This window comes from Ictidomys tridecemlineatus, unplaced genomic scaffold (assembly GCF_052094955.1).
Source record: "Ictidomys tridecemlineatus isolate mIctTri1 unplaced genomic scaffold, mIctTri1.hap1 Scaffold_39, whole genome shotgun sequence".
NCBI lineage: Eukaryota > Metazoa > Chordata > Mammalia > Rodentia > Sciuridae > Ictidomys > Ictidomys tridecemlineatus.
This window is the reverse complement of record NW_027522555.1, coordinates 794,235-799,281: the sequence shown is the minus strand read 5'-3', so window position 1 is coordinate 799,281 and position 5,047 is coordinate 794,235. Positions and strand designations below refer to the sequence as shown.

The window sequence follows — 5,047 nt, the reverse complement described above, 5'->3', positions numbered from 1 at the left end:
CGAGCGCGCTACTGCTTGAGCCACATCCCCAGCCCCTTGTTTATCTTTTTGAGTTAAGATCGGGTCTCACTAAGTTGCTTTGAGACTCACTAAGTTGCTGAGACAGGTTTTGAACTTATAATCCTCCTGCCTCAGCCTCCTGAGTTACAGTGAATATAGGCATGTACCACTGTGCCCAGCCATTCTTCAATTTTTTAAAAATAAAGTTATTTTTATTTCTGGAGCTTTGAGAGGTTTTACTATTTAATTTTGAAGGTTCTTCATATATTTTATGTACTTGTCTATCAGATAGTTGGATTACAAATATTTTTTCTCCAACTCCATTTACAAGGTATTTTACAGTGCAAAATGCCTAATTTTGATGAGGTCCAATTCATTAGTTTTTCATCTTAAGGTTCATACTTTTGGTATTAAGTCTGTATTTTACCTAATGTTAGCTCTTGGAGATGAGTCTTAGTTACTGATGTCAATTGCTGCAGAACCATTAGTTGAAAAAGTTATCCTTAACCTATTGTTTTTGAGGAGAGAAATCATGAACTGTTCCTTGGGTATGATGTAGGTTTAACTTCGATTAGTTCCTAGGTCATTACTTCTGTCAAAAATCAAAAGAGAATTGATCAAAGGACACAAAATTTCAGTTAGATAGGTAGCATATGTTGAAGAGATCTATTTCACATCACAATGACTATACCTAATAGCAAAATGTTGAATACTTAAAATATACTGAAGTGTAGCTTTTATGTGTTCTAATGCCACAAAAATGTTAAGTATATGAGGTAATAAATATGCTTTTTAGTTGGTTTAGCCATTTCACAATATATACATATCATATTATATACCTAAATATATACAATTTCTGTTTGAAAAAAAAATCAATACTGAGAAAAGAAAAGATAAATCAGAGAGAATTTTTATAACATATCTAACTAAAAGGTTTTTAGGGGATAATTATGGATTACTCATTCTATTCCGTTTATCTATGTGGCTGTTCTTTCAGCAATATCACATTGTCTGTATTACATTAAGTCTTTGATTAAATTGTCTTCTCCTCACTGTTTTCTTATCTTTGAACCTTGTTTTATGTTTTCTAGGCCTTTGCCTTTTAATATGTATTTTAGAGCAAGTTTATATATGCCTATAATTTTTCTCTGGGATTTTCACAGGAATTGCATTTAAACTAAAGGTAAACTGGGACCAACTAACTGACATTTTTAAAATGTAATCTTCCAATCCATGAACATACCATATCTTCCTAATGTATTTATTTTTTTAACTTTTTCATAAGCCTCTTGTCGTTTCTGGGATATAAACAGTTCAAATATTTTGCTAGATTTATTATGCCTTTGTATTTTATTTCTTTGGCACAATCATAAATGGTACTATTGTTGTCTTCATTTTTAATTTTGTCATTGAGGCAGAATCTAACTATGTTTCCAAAATTGGTCTCAAACTCTTGGGCTTAAGCAATTCTACTGTTTCATCCTTCTAAATATCTAGAACTACTGGTATGTGCTACTGTTCCTGGCTAGGTATTGTGTTTTTAATTTCAGGTTCCATGTGTTTCTTGGTAGTATGTAGGAATGTGATTTTTTTCATGTGTTAATCTTATGCATTTGACATTTGTAAAACAATTTATTGTTTTCAATGGTGGTTTTCTGCAGATTATTCAAAATTTTCTACATAGGTAAAAGAGGACATCTGTAAACAGGGGTTATTGTATTTCTTCCTTTACTTCTGGATTTTTTTTTCATTTTTGGTCTTATTGTTCTGGCTGGGATTTCTACTACAATGATGAATAAGAGTGAACATCAATGCCTTATCCCTCATCTCAGGGGAATTCTTTCATCATTAAGTAAAATGGTGTCTATAGGTTTTCCAGTGATGGTCTTCATCAAGTTGACGCAGTTCACCTCTCTTCCTAGCTTTTTGAGATTTTTTTCATTAGTTTTGTGGTGTATTTCTTTAATTAATTTTGAAATTTTAAAAAAGTCCTTTGAATGACCCTCATTTGTTCATGATATATAGTTATTATTTTTATATTACTGAATTCTATTTACTACTATTTTTTAAGGATATGTATGTATCTGTGCCTGATTGATTTTGGCCTTTAATTCTTCTTATTGTGTTTTTGCTCCTCCTCCTTTTCCTCCTCCCCCTCTTCTTCTTCTTCAAAAGAAATTTTTTTGTCTTGTTTTGGTAACAAATTTATATTAGTCTTGTAAAATAAATTGAGACATATCCCATCTATCTTTATTCCTGGAAAAGACTGTGTAGAATTTATGTTAGTGCATCTTTAAATATATGGTAGGATTCTCCAGGGAAACTCTAAGAGCCAGAAAATTTCATTTTTTTTTAAAATTTCAAAAACCAAATTCAATTTCCTAATTCATATAGGAATATTTTTTATTACATTTATGAATGAGTTATGGTAGATATTTTTTGATAAATAAGCCCATCAGTGGACTCCACTGACCCCAGGAGAGGAGGCCTTTATTATCCTATGGGTGTAAAATCAGTCCATGTGCAGTTGTCTATAGCATTCCTTTGTGATTATTTTGATGTCTTCAAGTTCTGGGATGGTATGTTTCTTTTTTTTAAAATATATTTTACTCATACATATGTTCATTTTACAACATTACATGTTAATATTGATCAAAAACTAAAGAGTTTTTAAGAATTTTTCAAAGTCCTGTAGAGAGGCTTTGGCAATCTCTTTACAAAATATTTCATGAGGAATAGATACTAATTTGTCTTTGGACAAATTAGGTTTTGTAATTAGGTTTTGCTGGATCATACTGTGCTCTTCCCAAATAGGTAAGAAATAGGTATCTTTCTTTGATTTTAAACAACCTTGTGTTAAATACCTGTGGGAACTTGACAATGATGTGGTGGGGAATGCTCATCACATTGTGAACATAATCAAAAGTCTCCGTAAGTTTCCTTTTATTTGCAGTTAGCATCTTTGGGATTTTGGTGATCATATGCTGAATTTCATTATGTTTAAAACCAAGTTCAAGACGATAAACCGTCATATTTTCTTTCACAGGTTCCAGACTTCCAGTTAGTAGCCTTGGAAGACGAACAACTAGATCTCTAGTCTTTTTCACACTACGTTCAAGTTCTTTTTGAAAAAATCCCAATCTGTTATCCAGTCTTTCCACTGAAAAATTCAGCAGAAATGGGGCATTTCTGACCATCTGTGCAATATCTGTCTTACTAAAATTTTTTGATTGTAGATAAGCCACCCTGATCTTAAGATTTTCAAGGTCTTCAGAGAAAACAGCATAGTTTTTAGTCAGGAATGTTCCCAACTGGTTATACTCTAAACCCAAATCCTTGAGAAACAGGAGTATTTGCTTAATGTCCTTTTCAAAATCCAGTCTTAGAAGAAGGTTGGCTGCATCCGGATGTTTTTCTATCTTGGACAAATCCACTCCTAAAAACACTAACTTCTGCAGAGTCTCAGAATGATCTACATAGTCTCGAAGTGTGAATGAATCTGGAGGCAGTGGAGGGTGTGCAACAGTCTGAACAGCCTCTTCTTCGGAAGGTGGATGCAATGGAGACAAGGGAGGCAAATAGTCCAGTTCTTCTAGAGTCAGGTCGGAGTCAAAGCAGGGCATCTTCTGTGTCTTCTCTGACTGCTCATTCACATAAGGAAGCAGAGTGCTTTGGGCAGAATTATTCTCTTGCCTACTTGAGTTGGTAGACTGGGAATTACTCCATAAGGAGGAAGTTCTGTAAGTCTTAAATCCCCACTGGAGAAAACAATTGTCAGAGGACATCTGAGGCCAAGCAGAAGAGCTTAGTAACCATGTTTTCCCTGGTCTTGGAAAACGTTTTGTGAGTTGTGTGGCATTAATGAAGCGGCTCGACTTAGCTGAGTTGAACCATCTGAATATCTGTTGGGCTGACAAGGCCATTTTTTCTAAAGTAATCAAACCGAACCAATCTCCCTCCACGGAGCCACGGAGACATAAAGGCCCTGAGGCTGGGGGGCACCGCCTGGACGCGGGAGGCTGGGACCTGAGCCCCGCCGGGGACACGCCCACGGGGGTTCCTGCTTCACCTGTGGCGAGGCCTGAGCGTTGTCGGGTCCCGCAGTGGCTGGTGGGCTCGCCGGGCCGCCCGCCCCGTGCCGCCCGCCCCGTGCCGCCCGCCCCGTGCCGCCCGCCCCGTGCCGCCCGCCCCGTGCCGCCCGCCCCGTGCCGCCCGCCCCGTGCCGCCCGCCCCGTGCCGCCCGCCCCGTGCCGCCCGCCCCGTGCCGCCCGCCCCGTGCCGCCCGCCCCGTGCCGCCCGCCCCGTGCCGCCCGCCCGGCGCCGCCGCCCCGCAAGCCCGCCTGCCGGCCCGTAGGGCCCAGCGGCCACGCTCCCCGACCCACGTGTGCTGCGGTCGGAGTGGGATGGTATGTTTCAATCCTGGTTATTGGTAATTATTGTCTTCTGTTTTCTTTGTTAGCCTTATTAGAGGCTTTTCAACTTTATGAATCTTTTCAGAGGGTGAGATCTTTCTTCCACTGTTTTTATTTGTGCTATAAAGATTTCCAATGTTAACTCCACTGTCTTTTCCCTCTGCAGGTTTATTTATTATGCTTTTCCTAAATTATATTCTTAAAGTCAAAGTTGAGATTAATTAAGGCTTTTCTTCTTATATATTCATTTAATGATATAAGTTTCCTCCTCAATTCTGCCTTTACTCCACTCTACAAATTTTAATGTGTTGCATTTTCATTTACATTCAATCCAGTGTATCTTTTTTTTTTTTTTTGTCTTCCCTGGAGACTTTCCTTTGGTTTATGGACTATTTATATGAATTTTCACATATTTGGAGACCCCTTGTTTTTGCAATGGGTTTCTCATTTGATTTTCTTGTGGTTGGAGGGCATGTTGTGATATTACAATTCTTTTAAAATTTAAATTTTTTAAAATTTGTATTTTCCCCAGTCAGGTATTAATGTATTGTGGTATATGTTCTGTAGATGCTTGAAAAGAATTTGTAGTCTTCTGTTACTGAATGCATTCACTGGGGGAATGATCAATTAGAGCC

General features: G+C 37.7%; 1 pseudogene; it reads right to left on the bottom strand.

The window, feature by feature from the left end:
• Positions 1 to 2,584: 2,584 nt before the first annotated feature.
• On the bottom strand, positions 2,585 to 3,982 carry LOC144373417 (transcription termination factor 3, mitochondrial pseudogene; annotated as a pseudogene).
• Positions 3,983 to 5,047: the final 1,065 nt, after the last annotated feature.